The sequence below is a fragment of the Leucopleurus acutus genome (genome assembly GCF_964270905.1).
Source record: "Leucopleurus acutus genome assembly, chromosome: 6".
NCBI lineage: Eukaryota > Metazoa > Chordata > Mammalia > Artiodactyla > Delphinidae > Leucopleurus > Leucopleurus acutus.
Window position 1 is genome coordinate 39,033,498 of NC_139149.1, and position 25,734 is coordinate 39,059,231.

A 25,734-nucleotide genomic window follows, 5' to 3' on the forward strand; every position below is an offset into this window, starting at 1 on the left:
CGTTTTGTAGTTTTCAGCTATAATATCTGTGCATGTATTGTTATGTTTGCAGTTAAGTATTCCATTTTTTAAATGACTGTAAATAACAGTGTATTTTTAATTTTGGTGCCTACATACTCATTGCTAATATATGGAAATGTAAATAATTTTTGTATGTTAATCATACATCCCAAGACCTTGCTGAACTAATTTATTAGTTGTAGGAGGTATATATACAAGGTTTTAGGAAGGTGTGTATATATATACACACACACACACACACACACACACACACACACACACACACATACACACACACACACATACACCTTGGGATTTGCTATGTCTGATCTATAAGCCTTTTATGTCCTTTTCTTACCTTCTTGCACTTGCTAGAATTTTAGTATTATGTTGAATAAGAGGGGTACAAGTGAACATCCTTGCCTTGTTTCTGATTTTAGGGGAAAGCATTCACTATTCACCATTAACTGTAAAGTTACCTATAGGATTCTTGCAGATGTTCTCTATTAAGTTGAAGTAGTTCTCTTCTATTCCTGTTTTTCTGTGTGTTTTGAATTGTAGCACAAATGCTACAGATTCTTGCTGTTCTAACTGAGGTTTAGTAGATTTTCTTGAATGAATGTTTCTCTATTTCCTTTACTACAATTTCTTGAGACTTTAAATTATTTTCTAAAAAACTTTCATTGGCTAAATTCTTGTTTTTCTAAGAGAGGGCTCACAGGCAGTCCCATTGCATTTTGCTACGTTTTCTTGAGTGGGGAAGAAAGGGAAGGATTTATCATTTCATTCCTATAATAACACATGGAAATATATCACTAGAGTGAATATGTAATATCATGGGTGTGATGTGGTAAAATATTTAGGACTTCTAAGATAAACAATAAGAAGTTATTAAAGGTTTCAAGCAAAGAAAGGGCAGAATTTTTTTTTTTTTTTTTTTTGCGGTACTCGGGCCTCTCACTGTTGAGGCCTCTCCCGTTGCGGAGCACAGGCTCCGGATGCGCAGACTCAGCGGCCATGGCTCACGGGCCCAGCCGCTCCGCGGCATGCGGTATCTTCCCGGACCGGGGCACGAACCCGCGTCCCCTGCATCAGCAGGCAGACTCTCAACCGCTGCGCCACCAAGGAAGCCCGAAAGGGCAGAATTTTAACCACCATGACTATGGCAGTTCTTATAATTGCTTCAAGAATATGAGTTTGGGTGGAGACCTTCAAGATGGCGGAGGAGTAAGATGTGGAGATCACCTTCCTCCCCATAAATACATGAGAAATACATCTACATGTGGAACAACTCCTACAGAACACCTACTGAATGCTGGCAGAAGACCTCACACTTCCCAAAAGGCAAGAAAATCCCCACATACCTGGGTAGGGCAAAGGAAAAAGAAAAAACAGAGACAAAAGAATAGGGATGGGACCTGCACCTCTGGGAGGGAGCTATGAAGGAGGAAAAATTTCCACACACTGGGAAGCCCCTTCACTGGTGGAGACAGGTGGGGAGAGCTTCGGAGCCACGGAGGAGAGCGCAGCAAGAGAGTGCAGAGCGCAAAGTGGAGAGATTCCTGCACAGAGGATCAGTGCTGACCAGCACTCACCAGCCCAAGAGGCTTGTCTGCTCACCTGCTGGGATGGGCGGGGGCTGGGAGCTGAGGCTCAGACTTCGGAGGTCACACCCCAGGGAGAGGACTGGGGTTGGCTGCGTGAAGACAACCTGAAGGGGGCTAGTGCACCACAGCTAGCTGGGAGGGAATCTGGGAAAAACTCTGGACCTGCCAGAAACACAAGAGACCTCTGTTTTGGGGTGCACAGAGAGAGGGGATTCCTTCCCAGTGTGCTCACAGAAGGCAGAGCACAACCTAAGTGAGCTCCAGAGACAGGCATGAGATGCAGCTATCAGCTTGGACCCCAGAGACAGACATGAGCCACTAATGCTGCTGCTGCAGCCACCAAGAAGCCTGTGTGCAAACACAGGTCACTATCCACACCTCCCCTCCCGGGAGCCTGTGCAGCCCGCCACTGCCAGGGTCCCGTGATCCAGGGACAACTTCCCCAGGAGAATACATGGCAAGCCTCAGGCTGTTGCAATGTCACATCGGCCTCTGCCACCTCAGGCTCGCCCCGCATTCCAATTATGACTACCACACCCCTCCCTCTCCCCAGCCTGAGAGAGCAAGAGAGGCCTAATCAGCTGCTGCTTTAACCCCTCCTGTCTGGGCAGGGAACAGATGCCTGAGAGTGGTCAACATGCAGAGGCAGGGCCAAAACCAAAGCTGAACCCCAGGAGCTGTGTGAACAAAGAAGAGAAAGGGAAATTTCTCTGTGAAGCCTCAGGAGCAGCAGATTAAATCCCCACAATCAACTTGATAAACCCTGCATCTGCAGAATACCTGAATAGACAACGAATGTTCCCAAAAATGAGGCAGTGGACTTTGGGAACAACTGTAGACTTGCGGTTTGCTTTCTGCATCTAATTTGTTTCTGGTTTTATGTTTCTTAGTTTAGTATTTAGTGCTTATTATCATTAGTGGATTTGTTTATTGGTTTGGTTGCTCTCTTCTTTTTTTTATACATATATATTTTTTCTCCATTTTCTCTTTTTGTGAGTGTGTATGTGTATGTTTCTTTGTGAGATTTTGTCTATATAGGTTTGCTTTTACCATTTGTCCCAGGATTCTGTCTGTTCGTTTTTGGGGGTGTTTTTTTTTCTTTCTTCCTTTTCTTTTGAGCTGTGTGGCTGACAGCGTCTTGGTATTCCTGCCGGGTGTTGGACCTGAGCCTCTGAGGTGGGAGGGCCAAGTCCAGGACATTGGACCACCAGAAACCTCCCTGCCCCAAGTAATATCAATTGAGAAGCACTATCCCAGAGATCTTCATCTCAATACTAAGACCCAGCTCCACCAAATGGGCAGCAAGCTCCAGTGCTGGACACCCCATGCTAAATGACTAGCAAGACAGAAACACAAACCCACCCATTAGTAGAGAGGCTGCCTAAAGTCATACTAAGTTCACAGACACAACAAAACACACCACCAGATGCAGCCCTGCCCACCAGAAAGACAAGATCCAGCCCCACCCACCAGAACAGAGGCACCAGTCCCCTCCCTTACCCACTGGGGGTAGATACCAAAAACAACAGGAACTACAAACCTGCAGCCTGTGAAAAGGAGACCCCAAACACAGTAAGTTAAACAAAATGAGAAGACAGAGAAATATGCAGCAGTTGAAGGAGCAAGGTAAAAACCCACCAGACAAAACAAAGGAAGAGGAAACAGGCAGTCTACCTGAAAAAGAATTCAGAGTAATGATAGTAAAGATGATCCAAAATCTTGGAAATAGAATGCAGAAAATACAAGAAACGTTTAACAAGGACTTAGAAGAACTAAAGAGCAAACAAACAATGATGAACAACACAATAAATGAAATTTAAAATTCTTTAGAAGGAATCGATAGCAAAATAACTGAGGCAGAAGAACAGATAAGTGACCCGGAAGATAAAGAGTGGAAATAACTGCCGCAGAGCAGAATAAAGAAAAAAGAATGAAAAGAATTGAGGACAGTCTCAGAGACCTCTGGAACAACATTAAACGCCAACATTCTAATTATAGGGGTCCCAGAAGAAGAGAAAAAGAAAGGGTCTGAGAAAATATTTGGAGAGATTATATTTGAAAACTTCCCTAATATGGGAAAGGAAATAGTCAAGTCCAGGAAGCACAGACAGTCCCATACAGGATAAATCCAAGGATAAACATGCCAAGACACATATGAATCAAACTATCAAAAATTGAATTCAAAGAAAAAATATTAAAAACAGCAAGGGAAAAGCAACAAATAACATATGAGGGAAACCCCATAAGGTTAACAGCTGATCTTTCAGCAGAAAATCTGCAAGCCAGAAGGGAGTGGCAGAACACATTTAAAGTGATGAAAGGGAAAAAACTACAACAAGATTACTCTACCCAGCAAGGATCTCATTCAGACAGAAAAATTAAAAACCTTATAGACAAGCAAAAGTTAGGGAATTCATCACCACAAAACCAGCTTTACAACAAATGCTAAAAGAACTTCTCCAGGCAGGAAACACAAGAGAAGGAAAAGACCTACAATAACAAACCCAAACAATTAAGAAAATGGTAATAGAAACATATATATTGATAATTATCTTAAGTATAAATGGATTAAATGCTCCAACCAAAAGACAGACTGGCTGAATGGATACAAAACAAGACCCATATATATGCTCTCTACAAGAGACCCACTTCAGACCTAGGGACACATACAGACTGAAAGTGAGGGGATGGAAAAAGATATTCCATGCAAATGGAAATCAAAAGTAAGCTGGAGTAGCAATTCTCATATCAGACAAAATAGACTTTAAAATAAAGACTATTACAAGTGACAAAGAAGGACACTACATAATGATCAAGGGGTCAATCCAAGAAGAAGATAAAACAATTGTGAATATTTATGCATCCAACATAGGAGCACCTCAATACATAAGGCAAATGCTAACAGCCATAAAAGGGGAAATCGACAGTAACACAATCATAAGAGGTGACTTGTCCACTTTCACCAATGGACAGAACATCCAAAAAGAAAATAAATAAGGAAACCCAAGCTTTAAAAGACACATTAGACCAGATAGACTTAATTGATATTTATAGGACATTCCATCCAAAAACAACAGAATACACTTTCTTCTAAAGTGCTCATGGAACATTCTCCAGGATAGGTCATATCTTGTGTCACAAATCAAGTGTTGGTAAATTTAAGAAAATTGAAATTGCATCAAGTATTTTTTCTGACCACAATGCTATGAGACTAGATATCAATTACAGGAAAAAATCTGTAAAATATACAAACACATGAAGGCTAAACAATGCACTACTAAATAACCAAGAGATCACTGAAGAAATCAAACAGGAAATTTAAAAATACCTAGAAACAAATGAAAATAAAAACACGACAACCCAAACCTACAGGATGCAGCAAAAGCAGTTCTAAGAGGGAAGTTTATAGCAATACAATCCTATCTCAAGTAACAAGAAAAATCTCAAATAAACAACCTAACCTTACACCTAAAGCAATCAGAGAAAGAACAATAACAACAACAAAAAAAAACCCAAAGGTAGCTGGCAGAAAATATCATAAAGATCAGATCAGAAATAAATGAAAGAGAAATGAAGGAAACAATAACAAAGATCAATAAAACTAAAACCTGGTTCTTTGAGAAGATAAACAAAATTGATTAGCCAGACTCATCAAGAAAAAAAGGGAGAAGACTCAAATCAACAAAATTAGAAATGAAAAAGGAGAAGTAACAACTGACACTGCAGAAATACAAAGGATTATGAGAGACTACTACAAGCAACTCTATGCCAATAAAATGGACATCCTGGAATAAATGGACAAATCTTAGAAAAGTACAACCTTCTGAGACTGAACCAGGAAGAAATAGAAAATATGAACAGACCAATCACAAACACTGAAATTGAGACTGTGATTAAAAATCTTCCAACAGACAAAGGCCCAGGACCAGATGGCTTCACAGGTGAATTTTATCAAACATTTAGAGAAGATCTAACACCTTTCCTTCTCAAACTCTTCCAAAATATAGCAGAGGGAGGAACACTCCCAAACGCATTCTATGAGGCCACCATCACCCTAATACCAAAACCAGACAAAGGTGTCTCAAAAAAAGAAAACTACAGGCCAATATCACTGATGAACATAGATGCAAAAATCCTCAACAGAATACTAGCAAACAGAATCTAACAGCACATTCAAAGGGTCATACACCATGATCAAGTGGGATTAATCCCAGGCATGCAAGCATTCTTCAGTATATGCAAATCAATCAATGTGATACACCATATTAAGAAACTGAAAGATAAAAACCATATGATAATCTCAGTAGATGCAGAAAAAGCTTTCGACAAAATTCAACAGCCATTTATGATAAAAAGTGGGCATAGAGGGAACCTATCTTAACATAATAAAGGCCATATATGACAAACCCACAGTCAACATCATTCTCAATGGTGAAAATCTGAAACCGTTTCCTCTAAGGTCGGGAACAAGACAAGGTTGCTCACTTTCACCTCTATATTCAACACAGTTTTGGAAATTTTGGCCACAGCAATCAGAGAAGAAAAAGAAATAAAAGTAATCCAAATCAGAAAAGAAGAAGTAAAGTTGTCACTGTTTGCAGATGACATGATACTATACATAGAGAAACCTAAAGATGCTACCAGAAAACTACTAGAACTAATCAATGAATTTGGTAAAGTAGCAGATACAAAATTAATGCACAGAAATCTCTTGTATTCCTATACACTAATGATGAAAAATCTGAAAGAGAAATTAACGAAACAATCCCATTTACCATTGCAACAAAAAGAATAAAACACCTGGGAATAAACCTTCCTAAGGACACAAAAGACCTGTATGCAGAAAACTGTAAGACACTGATGAAAGAAATTAAAGATGATACAAACAGATGGAGAGATACATCATGTTCTTGGATTGGAGAAATCAACATTGTGAAAATGACTATATTACCCAAAGCATACTACAGATTCAATGCAATCCCTATCAAACTACCCATGGCATTTTTCACAGAACTAGAACAAAAAATTTTATAATTCGTATGGAAACATAAAAGACCTTGAATAGCCAAAGCATCTTGAGAAAGAAAAACAGAGCTGGAGGAGTAAGGTTCCCTGACTTCAGAATATACTACAAAGCTACAGTAATCAAGACAGTATGATGCTGGAACAAAAACAGAAATATAGATCAATGGAACAGGATAGAAAGCCCAGAGATAACCCCACGCACATACGGTCACCTTATCTTTGCTAAAGGAGGCAAGAATATACAATGGAGAAAAGACAGCCCTTCAATAAGTGGTGCTGGGAAAACTGAACAGCTACATGGAAAAGAATGAAGTTAGAACACTTCCTAACACCATACACAAAAATAAACTCAAAATGGATTAAAGACCTAAATGTAAGGCCAGACACTATCAAACTCTTAGAGGAAAACATAGGCAGAACATTCTATGACATAAATCACAGCAAGATCTTTTTTGACCCACCTCCTAGAGAAATGGAAATAAAAACAAAAATTAACAAATGGCAACTAATGAAACTTAAAAGCTTTTGCACAGCAAAAGAAACCATAAACCAGACGAAAAGACAACCCTCAGAATGGGAGAAAATATTGCAAATGAAGCAACTGACAAAGGATTAATCTCCAAAATATACAGGCAGCTCATGCAGCTCAGTATCAAAAAAACAAACAACCCAATCCAAAATTGGGCAGAAGACCTAAACAGACATTTCTCCAAAGAAGATATACAGATTGCCAACAAACACATGAAAGAATGCTCAACATCACTAATCATTAGAGAAATGCAAATCAAAACTACAATGAGGTATCACCTCACACCAGTCAGAATGGCCATCATGAAATAATCTACAAACAATAAATGCTGGAGAGAGTGTGGAGAAAAGGGAACCCCCTTGCACTGTTGGTGGGAATGTAAATTGTTACAGCCACTATGGAGAACAGTATGGAGGTTCCTTAAAAAACTAAAAATAGAACTACCACATGACCCAGCAATTCCACTACTGGGCATATACCCTAAGAAAACCATAGTTCAAAAAGAGTCATGTACCACAATGTCCGTTGCAGCACTATTTGCAATAGCCAGGACACAAAAGCAACCTAAGTGTCCATCGACAGATGAATAGATAAAGAGATGTGGCACATATATACAATGGGATATTACTCAGCCATAAAAAGAAACGAAATTGAGTTATTTGTAGTGAGGTGGATGGACCTAGAGTCAGTCATATGGAGTGAGGTAAGTCCGAAAGAGAAAAATAAATCCCGTATGCTAACACATATATATGCAATCTAAAAAAAAAAAGTTCTGAAGAATCTAGGGACAGGACAGCAGTAAAGACGCAGACATAGAGAATGGACTTGAGGACATAGGGAGGGGGGAGGGTAAGCTGGGACGAAGTGAGAGAGTGGCATGGACATATATACACTACCAAATGTAAAATAGATAGCTAGTGGGAAGCAGCCGCATAGCACAGGGAGATCAGCCCGGTGCTTTGTGACCACCTAGAGGGGTGGGATAGGAAGGGTTGGAGGGAAGCCCAAGAGGGAGGGGTTATGGGGATATATGTATATGTATAGCTGATTCACTTTGTTATACAGCAGAAACTAACACAATATTGTAAAGTAATTATACTCCATAAAGATGTTAAGGAAAGAAAAGGAATATGAGCTTGATAATGATAAGATTCAGAACAAGGGGATATATTAACAGGCTACCAAAGTTGAATCAAATGTCTTATCAGCTCTCTCATTTGCAGCTTGTCCAGCAGGCAAAGCTATTTCAAATGTATCCATAAAGACGTATATTAGAATGAAGACATTTAAATGGAAAGGAGGAGATGGGAGAAGATATTGTGAAAATTCTATATGTTTGACAATGGATTGGATGGGGAAAGGGAAGAGAAATAAAACATCAGTGGTTACAGTTAATTCTTAAGGCAACAAGCTTGTGCCATTTACAGAAATAGGAAATTTAGACAAAGGCTCTGGTTTGCCAGGGAAGCTAGTGGATTTGAATATTAGTCTTGATAAGGATGAAATGCCATTGCTTCATAAGGAAGGTCTGGATCCATCAGGCAGTTGTCAATTCATATCTAGATTTTTAGGAAAGCACTTATTGCTAATGAAGCTGTGAGTGTGAATTAAATTACTGAAATAAAATTTATAGACATAAGAGGGTTGGGAACTTCCTGGGAGGCCTGAAAATAAAGAAATAAACAGGAAGAAAGCTGTGAAAGAAACTACAAAAGAGTGGTTAGCGGCAAAAAAAGGAGACAAGAGGATAGTCTCCATCACTTTTACAGCTCAATTAACTGTATGTTAATACAGTCTTTAGACTCTTAATGCTTCTATAATTCTTTTCAAATCTCATACCCAAAGTCAGTTTGGCTCAGGATAGACTGAGCCAATGGCTACATCACTGAATTATTACACACACAAAAATTGTATTGCTTCTATAAGGTCTGATAATCTGTTGCTATGCCTTTATATAGGAAATAAAATACAGCATTAATACACTGGGAAACTCCCAGTCTGCCTCCCTCCCGTATGTTTCTATGTGTGCCTCTGTGCACACATAGAATGCTAAGATGCCTACATCTTTGCCTAAAGTTCAATGAATTTTTAGTTTAAATGAAAGGATACATTGAGCTTAATTATCAGGATATATGCCCAAATAAGCCTTTTTACTTTGGTGCCTAACGTGCATTCTCAATTCTAGTTTTTCGTACTTCGTGTTTCGGCTATCTATTTACTTCTATTGTCTTCCTTCATCTCCAGATATATCAAGTTCTACAGGTATGTCCAGTTCAGCACAGGTTACTCTCAAGGCAAGAGAATCATCACATTTCATAACTTGACATGACAATAAGAATAGCTAGTGTGTATATATATATATATATTTTTTTTTTTTTTTTTTTTTTTTTGCAGTACGCGGACCTCTCACTGTTGTGGCCTCTCCCGTTGCGGAGCACAGGCTCCGGACGCGCAGGCTCAGCGGCCATGGCTCACGGGCGCAGCCGCTCCGCGGCATGTGGGATCTTCCCAGACCGGGGCACGAACCCGTGTCCCCTGCACTGGCAGGCAGACTCTCAACCACTGCGCCACCAGGGAAGCCCCAAGAATAGCTAATTTTTATTATGCATTTAGCAGATAACAAATGCCTTACTAAGGGTTTTAATATATCAACTCTTTTGATCCTCACATACACTCTCAGTGGTAGGTACAATTATTTTCTCCATGTTATGCATGAAGCAAAGGGGCATGTAGTGACTTGTTCTGGCTCACACATCATGATTAGGGTCACAGAGTTTGACTCCAGAGCTACACTTATCCTTTTCATTAAGCATCAAAATCTATAATTATCAGAGCCAACATTTTCCTTATTTTTTTCAGTAGACCTTTGTTAAAAAGTCAGAAAGCATCCTAACTTTCTCAGATCTTAAATACTTGGATATTAAAATATAAATCAGATAGTATTCCACTGAAAAGTGACTTCTATCAACTTGTCAAAACCAGCAGGTTCAACCAATATGAATAGCAGACAATACAATCTGAGAACTATTGCAGAAAAAGTAGTTTACAAATGGGTTTGGAAAAAAGTATCATCTGAAAAGCAAGCCTGTCTTTCATTAATGCCTTTTTTTTTTGTAAAATAATTTTCACTCTTCATATTTCTGTTCCCTTTGCTGAAATCTTTCACTGGTTATTTAATCCCAATAAAACTGGTCTCCAAGCCTCAACTGTTCGGCCAGTCCAACACTTGAATAAATATTATTGGGCTCAAAAGGCAAAGCAGTTGGATGTAAGAGATACCAGTACATGACTCAGAGTATGATTCCATATAGTATGATGGACAGGATGCCATTCAAATATCCCATCTCATTGTACATTTCAGACAGCAGTTTCACAAGAACAGATGGGGCCCCAGGGCTCAGGACTTTTCATAAGAAAGGAACATGCACACTCCAAGTTCAGGCTTGACAGATATCCTTGTTTAAATTAAACATTTTGCACGATCTCCAGTTAAAGATCCAGCTGGTAATGGTAAGACTGGAAATGGTATTGGAAAAACTTGTTAGATTTTTAAATCAGCATTACAGCTGCCAATTGAAAAGGAACAGTCATCCACTCACATGTTTAAGCCAGGGAAGGATATCCTGGAATAAGTGTTAATTGTTAGGAAAAAATATGTCTAAAGCACTTACAATTAGCACTTACAGTCTGGGTCTTTGCCCGTGTTATTTAGTCAGTTGCTACAATAAACCTTTATGTATTTTTGCTGTGGAGACTTGGCAAAAATGCTGTGTTTTGCCTGTTATATACTCTTCAGTTTTAACAAGAAATGCACCAAGATAAACCTTGAAACATACTTAAATCCAATTCTTTGATTCACAGCAAAGAGGTCACAAACAGCAAACCTGGTAAAATAAAATGTACTTTATGGAAAAATGGATTCAAATAAATTAACCTATTCCATGGCAGGATGGAGGCCCTTCCTAGATTGTGACCTGGCAGTTACACAAGCAAACCAATTGTGAGAAAAGCCTACCTTTTGGGGGCTAAACTGGGAGAATATGTATTTGTCTCTCTTCTCCTTGTTAATTATAAGACTGTTCAGATGGGAGGGGATGAATTTGCCTCAGTGATTCTTATTTCATTTTTAAGCCAATTTCCATACTGGGTGCAGAGAGCTGGTGGGTTGCTCTAATTTCCAGGGATATGAGAAAAGCTTTGTTATGTTACTGATCCATTCTCTCACTGTAACAAGATAGCCCAATACAGCAAGTAGGACAAGTGGAAGTTATTTTCATCTATAATATAAGAAGGAGCTTCAGGCCACGCTCACTTGAAATCTGAGGTAGAATTAGACCCATTCATGAGAGTCATGTATTTAATCAGGTTGTAAAGATAATATTTGCTAGACGGCTGCTAGAAAGAGGCTATGAATGATTGGGCCCTTAATTAAAAGTATGATTTTAAAGTTTTGCCCCTTGGGAACCATTTACTTTTGTAGCCATTTTCCAAATATTTCCATCCTCAGGAATTTGCCTTTAATTTTTGAGTTGGAAAAAAAATGCAAAGCTTTGAAACCAGAAATTCAATCACAGCTGGATAGATTGTGCACAGATGTCTCATACAAGTTACTGAAGAGCTGAAAGACAAAAATGAAATCTAGGGAGAGAAACCAGTATGATCTCTTAATGGAATATGGAAGGGCAGAACTGGGCACTTTAAAGATACATAGTAGCTATTAGCTAATTGATTAATTAGCTGATTAGTTCTTATAGAGTCAAGGAATTTGAAAATGATGCTTACATTCTTCTTCAAAAGCTCTCCTGTCTTGCTTGTCTGCACACAATTTATATTAAAAATAGTGAACATAATTCTAAAATATCAGAGGCTAGTCCAACTCAAATAGATCAACTTAAGAAAAATATATTGTTTTTTAAATAGATCACTTATCTTCCCTAAGTTTTTGTGCTTCCTGTCTTTGATTTATTTTTTAAAATTTCCATTATCATGTTTCCAGCTTATACATATCAGGGCTAAGAAATAACCTTGTTTAAACACATGCACACAAGTCAGTTTCTCTCATCATATGGGAAACATTGAAGGTGGCATTGAGATTAGGAGTAGCTCAAACATAAAAGATGATCTGCCTTTTCTCCGTGTTCACCATACTGTAGGAATGAATGAAATCACATTCACAGTAATAATTCAGTTATCACTGTCTTTACTAGTGTGAGACTTCTAGACCTCTGTAAAGTCCCTTCCATGTATTCTTAGGTGTCCTTGGGGGACACCTACTCACAAATATGAAGACTGGCCAAATTGCAGCCAATACTCCATTTCTTAGTGCCCTCAAAAAAATGAGCTAAAACTGAATAATTGTTTTGTGGTGATGTATAATGGTTTTTTCCCATTTTGTGTCACATTCTATTAACTATTCCTCAAATCAGTCTTACTTGCACTCTGGTATCTTACAGTATTTGGTGAAACAGCTCCTTGAATTTTGCATTATTTTGTTTTCCCGTGTATCAGAGTTTATTCCTAGGATCAATATATGCAACCACTGCATTAGGCTATGTGTAGATTTACATGGGGGCCGCCATTCTATACTCAGAATCACAAAACTGACTTTGCAGCTGACTCGGTGCCTTAGTAACTAACTCCTTCTTCCCCTCAATATACTCTTACTCTCTAGGGAGATCCTCCAGCCCCTTGGCTTACAGCATCTGTTTGGTCCACACTAGCAGTTAATCAGACATGCCCAGACCTGTACCCAAACCAGCCTGAACTCAAACTGGAACCTCTGACAAAGAAACAATGAATTGTCATTATGTATACAAATTTGTTACCAAATACTCAGTGGGTTTATAAGAGGAAGACATTGATATTATATAAAAGATTTGCTTCTCTTTCTGAATCAATGGCCATTCAGCTAATCACCTTCTGAGTCTGCATCTCCCAGAGATGTCCAATTTGATGGGCCCTAGAGGAGAAATACCACAAGGAACTGTTGCAGGAAGCGGGGGACTCCTTCCAGGACCTGAGAGTAGGCTCTTGTCTAACACTCAGAAATGAATTGTCCAAGGAGACACACGTGCTGACAAAGCAGAAGACTTTATTGGGAAGGGACACCCAAGCAGAGAGCAGCTGGGTAAGGGAAACTAGGAGAACTGCTCTGCCACGTGGCTCGCAGTCTCAGGTTTATGGTAATGGGGTTAGTTTCTGGGTTGTCTCTGGCCAGTCGTCTTGCTTGTACCATATTTGGTCTGACTCAGCGTCCTTCCTGGTGGTGCACAAATCTCTCAACCAAGATGGATTCCAGCACAGAGGTTTCTGGGAAGTTAGCAGGACATATTATGGGCTGGCATCTCCTTCCCCCTTTTGGCCCTTCCTGAATTCTTCCAGCTGGCGGTAGCTTGTCAGTTCCATGTTCCTTATCAGGACCTCTTGTTGTGGGATAACTGCAAGCGGTTATTATCCTGCCTGGTTAGGGAGGGCAGTTTCAGTCAATGGTTCCCCAGAACCATGAACAATATTGCCCCTCACTAAAGCACCATAACGCTGTCTGGTGGAATTAGCTAAAGCCCACATTTCATAGAATCTGCTTTCATCTGGATAACATTTCCCAGTCTTTCCATGGGGAGAAGAACTAGCAGTTGGTGTGCTGGTCTGCTAAGACACATGAAGCAGGCACACTTTGAAGGTCAACTTTACAGTCTATCAAGTTGTGGGATGTGTGTAAGGAGGGGCATTTATTTCATTCTCCTCTGATATCAATGAAAGCATCTAACCATGTCCCTTTGAGCAAAGGAGGAAAAAAACACTTGGAAAGCATCAGTGTCCCTTGGGTCACTTGACGGTTCATGAATTACCAACATATATGAAACTATTCATTATACAAAACTATAATTTGTATAGCCCCTTATTCAGCATGAATACTACCCATGTGTGCCAAACATACACAGTTGTAACTTCATTACAGTAAGTATTCAAGGCAGGGATGTCTAACCTCTAATTTCCTTCTCTGTCATACACACAAACACACACACAGAAACTGCAAGAGAACGTCCACATTTTCTTATTATGGACACTTTTGTTAAAAGTGGTAACCAAAATGTGGAAAATATGCAATGTTCACCACACAGGATATTCATAATAGTATGAGTGGAATGAAGGCTCCAAAGCAACACCTGAAGGCTAGGTGATCACTTGAAAATGTCAGGAATTGCACATTTTTAAAAAGATGTTATGATGTAACAAAAAAGCAAAGTGAAGGAAGAGAAATAGATGTGTTTATTTTAAATATCCTTTCACATTTTAGGCAATCTCATTATGGGAAGTATTATGATAGAATTATATTCTTCCTCTTAATTATCCCACAAATTTGATCTTAATTAACTCAATGTTTTGAAAGTTTCACAGAAAGAGAAAAGTGAAATAATGGTATAAATTTAATCTCTAATAAAGACCTGACTTCCCAATTATCTGAATTATCCTGGTATTAGAGGAAGAAGAAGGAAGAGAAAGAAGAGAAAAGAAATAAACAAAAAGAAAATAATAACTAAAACCTCCCATCTTATTGGACTAAATAAAACCAAGAGAATTAATAAATGGCTTTTTTTAAGGTAAATTCTTATGTGCCTAAAAATAATATTTATTTTTGAGCTTTTTCAAGAGATTGTGGCATGGAAGACCACAGATGATGGGTACAAAAGAAATGCCATTTTTGGAGTGGTGGTGGTGGTGGTGGTTGGCAAGCTTTCCAACTGTCTTTATGGACAGACACAAAGGAAAGGGTAAAGACAGCCAAAACGATTCAATTGCAGAAACTCATTAGGGTCTGAATATGGAGCCCTGGTAACACAGCCCTTGTGGAGTGGGAAAATGCTAGGAATACTCTCTACTTCCTTTTCCCTCCTACCCAATCCTTACTCCAACTCTGAAGTGAGAACCATTATATTGATTTGATTTTTTTTCAGCAAAGGAGAGAGAATGGGCTCCCAAGCAAGCTGAGCAAGAGGCTTACCCCTGCACTTCTCCATAATAAAGGCCTATTCTTGAGGGAAAAGATTTTTCCAGAGCCTTATCCCACCTAGAAAGGCCTTTCCTCTCATTCCATCTTCCTCTAGCCTTCTTTTCTCAGCAAAGGTGTGGGGGAATGGAATATAGTCAAGAAATAGTCAATGGAACATAGTCATGAAATCTATTTCTTTAAGGAAATATATTGGGAATACTGAAGCCGGGGAAGTAAGGAAGTGAATGTGTGGGGGCAGGGTATGCAACTGAAAACTCTTGTGAAGATCAGAGACACAGGTTCACTAAAAGACTGAGATTTAATTGAAAGCTTACAGAACATTCCCCTCCCCCAGACCTTGCCACCACATCAACAAGGCTCCAGTATAATTACAGTGGGTAACAGTTGAAAAGCAGTAAGACACATAATCTCTCTGAAGGGAAATACTTAGAGAAGGCCAGAGTCAATGGGGGAGACCAATGCAAGGGTCTTGGAGGAATTTGAAGTCTCTGCCACCTACATGTTTGCTATAGCAAACATTAAACATAGTCCAATTCCTAGCCAGATTAACATAATACCTCACATTAAAGACCTATTTAATCATTTTCTACTACCTGGAGCACCATGTTTTGCTGTCAACAGATAATTAAAAAGTGTGACAAAAATCAAGGGAAAAAAACACATTCTGAAAAGACAAAGCAACCATTACAACCAAACTTATATGTAACACAGAGGTTGGAATTACTGGACAGAAAATTTAAAATAACTCTGACTAATATGTTAAGGGCTCGCTCTAATGGAAAAAGTAGACAACATATAAGAACAGATAGAGAATATAAGCAGAGAGATGGAAACTCTTAGAAAGGACAAAAAGATATTGCTAGAAATCAAAAAGACTGCAACAGAAATGGAAAATACCTCTGATTGGCTTATCAGTAGACTTGGTTGATAAAAGAATCAATGAGTTTTAAGATAGGTCAATAGAAACTTTCCAAACTAAAATACAAAAAGAAAAAAAATTTAAAAATTGGAACATTCAAGAACTGTAAAAAATTTCAAAAGTTGTAAAATGTGCATAACTGGAACACCAGAAGAAGAAAGAATGGAGCAAAAGAAATATTTGAAATATTAAAGGATAAGAATTTTCCAAAATTAATGACAGACATCAAACCACAGATCCAAGAAACTCAGTATTAAGCAGGATAAAATCCATTCCTAAGCATATAATATTCAAATTGCAGGGAACTAAAGACAAAGAAAGGAATGGGTATGACTCAGATAGGAATGGATAAATATATACCATACTAACAGTAATTAAAACAAATCTGAAGTAGCTATGCTAATTCTAGACAAAGCTGACTTTAGAACAAGGAACATTTTCAGGGATAAGAAGGGACATTACATAACAATAAGGAAAACATTACATAGTTATAATGTCCAAAAAGACATAATAACTCTAAATGTGTATAAATCTAACTAGAGAACATCAAGATACATGAAGCAGAAACTTACAGAACTGAATGGAGAAATAGACAAATCCACCATTATAGTTAGAGCCCTAAACATCCCTCTGTCAGTAATTGATATGTCAAGCAGGAAGAAAATCACTAATAACATAGTTGACCTGAACAGCACTATCAACCAATTTGATGTAATTAACATTTATGTAATATCCATCCAAAAGAGGCATAATGAATATTTTGCTCAAGTTCACCTGCAACATTTACCAGGACCACATTCTGGTCCATAAAATATACCTTAGCAAATTTAAAAGAATAGAAATCATAAAAATGAAACTAAAATAGAAATCAATAACAGAAAGATAGCTGGAAAACTCCAAAATGTTTGGAAGTTTAAAAACATACTTTTAAATAGCAGATGGATCCAAAAATAAATCTCAAGATAAATTTTTTAATGTTTTTAATTAAATAAAAATGAAGATAGAGGATATCAAAATTTGTGGAGTAAAGCAAAAGCAATGCATATTGGGAAATTCATAACAATAGCTTTAAATACATCAAATAACTTAGATGAAGTGATCAATTCCTTGGTCAAAACTCATACAAGGGAAAACAGATAATCTGAATAGTCCTGGAAAAATCAAAAGTATAGAAATGGTTAACAGATCATTTGTTGCATTTATCAAAACTCATAGATTTCATAGTACATCAAGTGAGTCTTAATGTATGCAAATAAAAAATCATTTAGGAGGCTGAAAGACCACAGGGTGGAATGCAGATTGTAAAATATGAATTTAACTGTATTACAAAGATATGAATTAGGGTCACTGAAGGAGGAGGAAGAAAAAGATACTGACCTAAGTAACTCTGGGAATGGGTAGAGTCTGTTAGAATAAAGGTAAGAGGAAGAGTATATAAGTGTTGTATTTGATAAAGTTGTTTCTCATAGAAATTGGATAGTGAATGGCAAGAGTGGTGGAGAGTGTCTCACTGTTGCAGTGAGAGGTGATAGTAAATAAGTGGAGGAGTCTAGAATAATCCATGTGGTGGTACTGGTTAGATATTGAAACATCATATGAGCTCATGCTTAGCTTAAAATAGATACACATGGTTACATAAAGAGATATTTATAGATTTGTGTACATACAGGGATTAGCACACTCATGTATTTCCTTGCTCTGTCAGCTGAGGTGGCCTACAAGCAGTAACACACCAGTAGCAACAAGCACACCTAGGGCTTACATGTTGGTTTCTAATACCATTTTCCAGTAAGAAGAACCAGGACTCCTTGAAGAAACAGCTGATTATAGAACTGGGGCAGGAAATACAAAGGAGCCTGGAGCATTCTGTTGTGTCAGAAAGTAAGAAAGTGCTCACACACAAACACTCATACACAAACACACACACACAAAAACACACTATGGTAATATTTCAAGGAGACAAATGGCCAACCGAAGAACCTCTCAACTGCCAAAATTGGAATAAATTGAGCAAAAAAATAGTTTTGGATTATGACCCAAAGTATAGAATAAATGTCTATGAGTCAATACTGATATAAATAAATGACAAAAAAAATGAAAAGACAAATCTTCCATTCAGAAGAATTCCATATAATTTATGTAGATATTCTACTCCCACAGAAGTAGAGCACAATTCCCCACTCAAGTGTGGGTTGTGCCTAGTGACTTCCTTGCAAAGAGGACAGAAAGGGAAATAAAGAGGATAACTTGACAGTGGACAAATACTATCTTAGACAGGTGGTCAAGGTGAGTGCTGACAGTAATGTTATGTTGGTAGTACATACCATTAACATGATAGGATAAGAATAACACTTTACCTCTGTGCTAAGAGACATTCTAGGAAATTCTTGACCAGCACTCCTCAAAATTGTCAAGGTCATTAAAAACAAGGAAAGTCTGAGAAATTGTCACAGCCAAGAGGAGCCTATGGAAACATGAAAATTAATGCAATGTGGCATATTAGATGGGATATTGGAACAGGAAAAGGACACTGGGTAAAAACTAAGGAAATCTGAATAAAGTATGGACTTTAGTTAATGATATTGTGGCAATGTTGGTTCATTAATTGTGACAAATATACCAATGCAAGATGGTAGCAATAGGGGGAACTGGGTGTGAGGTATATGGAAACTCTCTGTACAGATTATCTTTACAATTTTTTCTGCGAATCTAAAACTTCTTTAAAACAAAGTTTATTTTTAGAAATTACTATTGGAGCTGTACTTTGTCAGCCTTTAAAATGTTTTAAAATATGATAAGTAGTTCATAGTCATTGAAGAAAAAATAAAAAATGATTTGATAGGTCAAAAGAAAATAACCACTAAAATTTACTAAAAAAATAACCACTATTAACACTTTGGAGTATTGCTTTTTTGACTTATATGTTTTTCCTAAAATTATAACCATAACGTATGTACCATTTTGAACTTCTTTTTCCACATAAAAGTATATATATTTTTAAATATTTATTTACTTATTTATTTGGTTGCACCAGGTCTTGGTTGTGGCAGGCAGCGTCCTTAGTTATGGCATGCGAACTCTTAGTTGCGGCATGCATGTGGGATCTAGTTCCCTGACCAGGGAGCGAACCCGGGCCCCCTGCGTTGGGACCACAGAGTCTTAACCACTGTGCCACCAGGGAAGTCCCTAAAAGTATATTTTGAATGTCAATTCATTATAAAAATAGACAACTTTATTTTAATTTTTATATGTGATAAAGTCTTCTGTTATGCTTTTGTAGTATAATTCATTTAACCAATTTCCCTGTTGAAAGATATTTAAGATACAAGTTTTCCTTCAAACTCTTTGTAAGCATATTAATGAATTTTCATAGGCTGAAATCCTGGAAGTGGATTTGTTCAATTAGAGGCTAGGTTTTTTTTAAAGGCTATCTATATATATTGATAAATTTCCCTGAAGAATGGCTGTGCAATTTTATATGCCTTCCAGCAGTATAAGAGTGTGGAATTTTCTTTATATTCCTCCAACATTTAGGATTATGTGCTTAAAATTAAAATAAATATTTGCCAATCTAAAAGAAAAAAATTGTTACCTTATTGTCATTTTAATTTACATTTCTTTGCTCATGAGGTTGAAAATATATCCACTGGTCATTTTCATTTCTTTTGGGAATAATCTCTTCATAGCCTTTGTTAATAAGAGTTAACAGTTTGTTATAATTGTGCTAGGACACAAAATACACCAGTATTTTTCTCAGTTTGGTTTAAAATTTCTTTATGTTTTCTTTGTTTGTTCCCTTCTCTCCCTTTCTTTCCTTCCTTCTTTCCTTTTCCTTCCCATTTCTTTCTTTCTTTCTTTCTCTTTCTTTCTTTCTTTCTTTCTTTCTTTCTTTCTTTCTTTCTTTCTTTCTTTCATAAAGTCAATTACATCAAGCACTTGCTTTATGGTTATATTTTAGAATTCATGCTTATGAGAGCCCCTCAATCCTAAGAATATAAATATTCACTTAAATATTATTTATAAATTTAACCCCCTAACCCATTTATATTGTTATTTGTTGTGAGGTAAATATATAACTTATTTTTTTCCAGGAAAGTATTAACTAACAACCCTAACACTCCTTATTCAACCATACATCCTTTTCCTACTGATTTAAAATGCCACTATTATCATACTTTTAATACTTGAATGCATTTGTTTCTATTACTTGGTCTTCTAATGTGTTCCTTTGATTTCAATGCCTATTCCAGCACATTCAATACTTTTAATTTGTTGTTTTTATTTTGATGACTAAGTTGATAACATCCTGGATCTTTTTTGCTGCTTAGCAAAGCTCAGTAACCTTGAGAATGTACAGATTTCAGGAAGTCTTTTCTTCTTTGACTACCTCCTGAGAGAAAGGGGGGCGTGGAATTCACTAATCAGAGGAGAGGTTTCAGTGTCAAATGCTCTGGCCTTGTCTTTGTGAAAGAGGAGACCATTTCATGACCAATGATTATCTATATGTTAATTCCATTTAAAAGACAAGCAATTTAGTGACCTGGATGTTCAGATGTTAACACACGTTAAGTGCAATTGATTCTCCTGTTTTAGGTTGTAAGCTTAACACTAAAGAGGTCAAGAAGGATTAGTCTCCACACCAGTCTGTCCCCATCCCACTGCAGTAGCACAGGACAGCCTCACAATATAGGTCAAAAGCTTTCTCACTCATTCAAATGAATGCCACCTCTCCATTTAAGCATCTATGCTTCACTGCTACCAAAGCAAGCTCCCTGGGTGGAAAAATGCTTTTTACCAGGACCCTCCACTCTCTTTTAACGTTTCTGATAACTCTATTGCACCATCAAAAAGAAAACTTGATTGTTAACAGAAGTACTTTCTTTCTTTGGGGTTGGATCACCAGTTAAAGTTCTATTCGTGGCTTTGCTTAGTAAGATTAGAAAAATTCCAGGGATTTAAAAATTTAAGCAGTCCCAAGTGACCCACTGGATCATGGTAAGGTTGGACTCATGGGTGAGAACATTTCCTTTTTTTAAAATTTTTTAATCTTACCTTTATATTTGCTCTATGTTTTCCAGGAAAGCAGCAATTTATGTTTCAGTTTGATGCTTTTATTCTTGACATTTACATATTTCTCTAGAAATAAAATGATTTAGTGGCTAAGAAGCATGGACTCCAAAGCCAGATTCCCTGGATTCAAATTCTGGATTTACTACTGGTATGAATAATTATGTAGAACTGGGAAAGACAAAAGGATCACAATGATTTTTCAGCATCATACTGGAGCTTTGTCAAAAAGGCCCAACCAAGGATTATTTAATTGAGTAGAGGATGTACTTTGTTTGATTTACAACTTAGATCAGCTACTGTCAAACATTTTGCACTCGAGACCCTTTACTTTCTTTTTTTTTTTTGCCCACACCCTGTGGCTTGCAGGATCTCAGTTCCCTGACCAGGGATTGAACCCGGGCCATAGCAGTGAAAGCCCAGAATCCTAACCACTAGGCCATCAGGGAACTCCCAAGATCCTTTACATTTTAATGAATTACTGAAGAAGGCAAATAACTTTTTGTTTGTGTAGGTGTATTCATCGATACTTATCCTATTAAAAATTAAAAGTGAAAATTTTTTGAAGTGTTTATTTTTCAGTTCACGTAAAATAAAATTTCAGGGTTTACACAAATGTCTAAGATGAACCTAACATTCCCCAACAGACCTTAGCCATCTTGCACTTCCTTCAGTATAGAAAGCGAAGTAAAGCCAAGGGACTGCAAAATCTCTGTACATGGTGAATTTTTCCCAAGGGCAAATGCTCTGTAAAATGAGCCACAGACCTAGCTGAGTTGACTCAATGGGGTTTTGTTTTTGGACAGCTCTCTCCTGTAAGTCCTGCTTTGCTCCTGTTGACTCAGATATTTGCCAGTTATTGGGTGAGTGCAAAACATCTGACTACAATAGAAATAAGCCTTCCGTGGAGTCACACAGACCCAGGCAGAATTTAGCCAAGAGCACAGTGAACATGAAACCTGAAGAGCGTTCACGGGCAAACCCCTGAGCCCAGGCTGCAATGTTTACTTATATTGATATTCATTAAAATAGTTGGAACGTGAACCAGGCACAAACTACTATTTTAAAGCTGCCAGGAGTTGTTTGTTTTGGTTTGGTTTTTTCTTATTGCTTGAGGTGGAGTGAAGTTAGAGACTTAAAGCAGGCGAAGGAACATTTCCATTCTGTGGTTGAAATAGAATTTGTCCTAGGTTAGATCTTTCCTTCTTTCCAGGAGGCATCACTTTAGCCAGTCTTTTTAGCCATGGAGATGCAGAGTCATTGTACCTGGGAAACCAAACCCAAAGGCAGAGACCGCAGGCTGAGATGTTATTCCATAATTGATGCAGACTGCTGTCTTGGCCTTTGCTGGGGTGTGTCTGACTATGTCTAGATGCTCTTTCTCTTTCTGAGGCCGGATGGACAGGACTCCTGGACACGATAAAAGAAAGCACCAGGGAACAATTCAATCTTATTTCCTAAAAATAATAATAAATAGATAATTCAATTTTTCCTTTAACATGGTTGACTTTTTTTTATCGACAGCTTAGAAAAGTTTTGACTTCATGACTCTAGATTGGTAATGCCATGTAAGCTTTTCAGATTGTTGCTGAATTTGGGAAAAACTCGTTTCAGATTTCACTCATGAACATGTTGAAAGATATCACTTCAGATTTTCTTGTGAAATGATTAATCTTAAACACTCTTCGAATTGATATATTTATTAACTAGTTTGTCACCAGTGTCCTTGTTTTTGAGATTATTGAGTTTTTGTGCTTGTTTTGTGCTTGTTTTTGTGCTTATTGAACATGAAGGAAATGTTCATGTTGTCTTTGCTGATGTCTTTTCATCATATCTAAAATTTGAAGCTTTTTAAAATCTATTCATATTGCTCGCTCCTCATTACTAATGGAATTATCAAACAATCCAAGGACTTTTTTTTTTTTTTGGCGGTACGCAGGCCTCTCACTGTTGTGGCCTCTCCCGTTGCGGAGCACAGGCTCCGGACGCGCAGGCTCAGCGGCCATGGCTCACAGGCCCAGCCACTCCGCGGCATGTGGGATCTTCCCAGACCGGGGCACGAACCCGTGTCGCCTGCATCGGCAGGTGGACTCTCAACCACTGCGCCACCAGGGAAGCCCTCAAGGACTTCTTTAATTCTTCTTTTCAAAATTTATCATTTCCTCTTAATGAATTACTCCCTTTGTTATGATTTGAAGAAATATTTTGTTATATCTTACTTTTGGAAGTCAGAATAATTTCTTTTGATTTTATTGTTCCTACATATTGCTTGTATTTCACATTTCATTAACTGTTTTTCTCTAATTTCTTTGAAAGAAATGTCCTTGAGTTTAGGGACAAAGATCAGCCTAAAGTACGTCTACATTCCCGGGATTTCCTGGAGTGGCATCTCCTACCTCCCAAGGGCAGGGTGCCTTCTTGCTCCAGTGGCAAAATTTAAATCATAAAGTGAGTTCTCAGATGCTCAATCTGCCAGCTACGTTTCTGTGAGCACATACTGCTCCCCTTCATTGTTTAAGGCTGTAATGTTTTATTTATCTTAGGACATGTTACACATCTCTAGGCAAAAGTGAATCTGGCACACTTTTTCTCAGTATGCAGAAATGAGGGTTTGCTAGAGAAATCTGCAAAGGAAAATATCTCTAACAATGCCCACGTTCATTTGTGGGAATAGAATTAAAATAGAAATAAAGTGATGTGCATCGTTTCTGCTCCCTTTTTTCTCTTTTCCTGGAGCATGGAAGGAAGTGCAGCCTCTTCCATGGTTTCAGACTCTGGAGAAAATTTTATATAATCACTAATTCTGACAGTTTTCCATGAATCTCTGAGAAAAACACAGGAAAAGCTTCAGAGTGGGTCCTTGAGGAAACTGAACTTGGGTAGACGCCTGAGACTTCATGTGACTCAGTGGGGACACATGTGGCTCATTTATGCACAGAATTTCTTCCTTCCTGTGTGTTTTCTTACATGTCAGCTTCAGAAAGTTCCTTCCACAAACCTTTGACAAAGTTCTGGAATCATGCAGAAGTATCCCTGGAAGACAGATGACACCATACTCCTCATCTTTCCATGGAGGAGAGGCTATCTTCAAATTTTCTTTGGGCAATGACAACCAGTAAGATGAGCATTTGGATGCTGTGCTAATATAACATATTTCCTTATGTAAAACATCTGTCTTTAGGGCCCCAAATTAAATTTTCTTTTTTTTTTTTTTTTTTATGCTGTACGCGGGCCTCTCACTGTTGTGGCCTCCCAGCCGCTCTGCGGCATGTGGGATCTTCCCGGACCGGGACATGAACCCGAACCCGTGTCCCCTGCATCGGCAGGCGGACTCTCAATCACCGTGCCATCAGGGAAGCCCTAAATTTTCTCTTTTATTACTTATTCATGATGAACCTAAAAGACTTTAATGAGATCTGTTTAGCATCTGCTAAAATCATGTCTATCGACAACATTCTTATCTCTTTGGACCAAATGCAACCCTCAGATGACTGCATGGTTTTACCAACAGCTCCTTTGGATTTATCACCCTTTTATTGCTCTGATTTCTGGATTCAGATAGCTTGCTCAGTTTTCACATTTGACAAGCTTCCTGTCTCAGTTTCACTCTTGTTTCCACATCTGTTTCTCACTTTTTTCCAGAAACAGATGTAGCCATTCCCAAAATTGATTTGCTAAATACAATTTACAGGGTCCATGTTTTCATGGATAAACTCTTCGGTGGTCTGTAAATCTTTGTGAAATCTTTATGAAATAGTATTTTCATCCCAATGCTTGTTTTTCAAACACTTTTTGGAACTTTGTTTGTTTTTTTTTCCTGACACACAGAAAAGATTTTTAGGGAAAAATAAATTGGGTCCACTAGTACAGCAGAGTTATTTGGGTGAGGAACTTCATTTTGAATATTAACAGCAGACACAGATCTGGGCATCCAACAGGCTGAGTTTGGAGACAGAACAGCAAGTGGAATGGAAGAGAGGCTAAGGGGAGCTGATCCAGCTGTAAGAATGCTTAGGAAAAGGACAACTGGTCAGGCCGAATATGACATCTCAATTACAGATGCTGCTGTGGGGACAGGTACAAACACTCAAAATCTATCAGGTGGATGGCCCTCCTGCTTGCCTAAACTTCTTTCAGTGCGAAAGTTGGGTTTTGGCCACTGGCCAATGGTGAAGGGTTCTAGACCTTGAGGGACCAGGCAAGAGCAGAGCAGGACCTGAAGCCTCAGCTCAAATTAGATACTCACACCAGGGCCCAAGGAAGCGGCATGGTTCGAAAACAAGTTGCAGAGAAGTGGGGAAATACGAAGACAAAATGGCAGTCCAGGTACAGAAATCAGCACAGATTAAGAGAAACACTCCAAGCAGCCAGGCTGTTCATGCCGAGCTTACCAATTTCTTACTAATCCTGTTTTACATCTGCAGAGAGAAGTTCACATATAAAGAGGTATGGATCCTTTCTCAAAAACACTCTAACAAATACCTCACAGTGGAAAAATTCATATGCTTAAGGAGCTCAATGCTCTTCTCTTGTCTCCTCCCCTCCTTCCCATAATATTGGCTTTTGCACTAGAGCT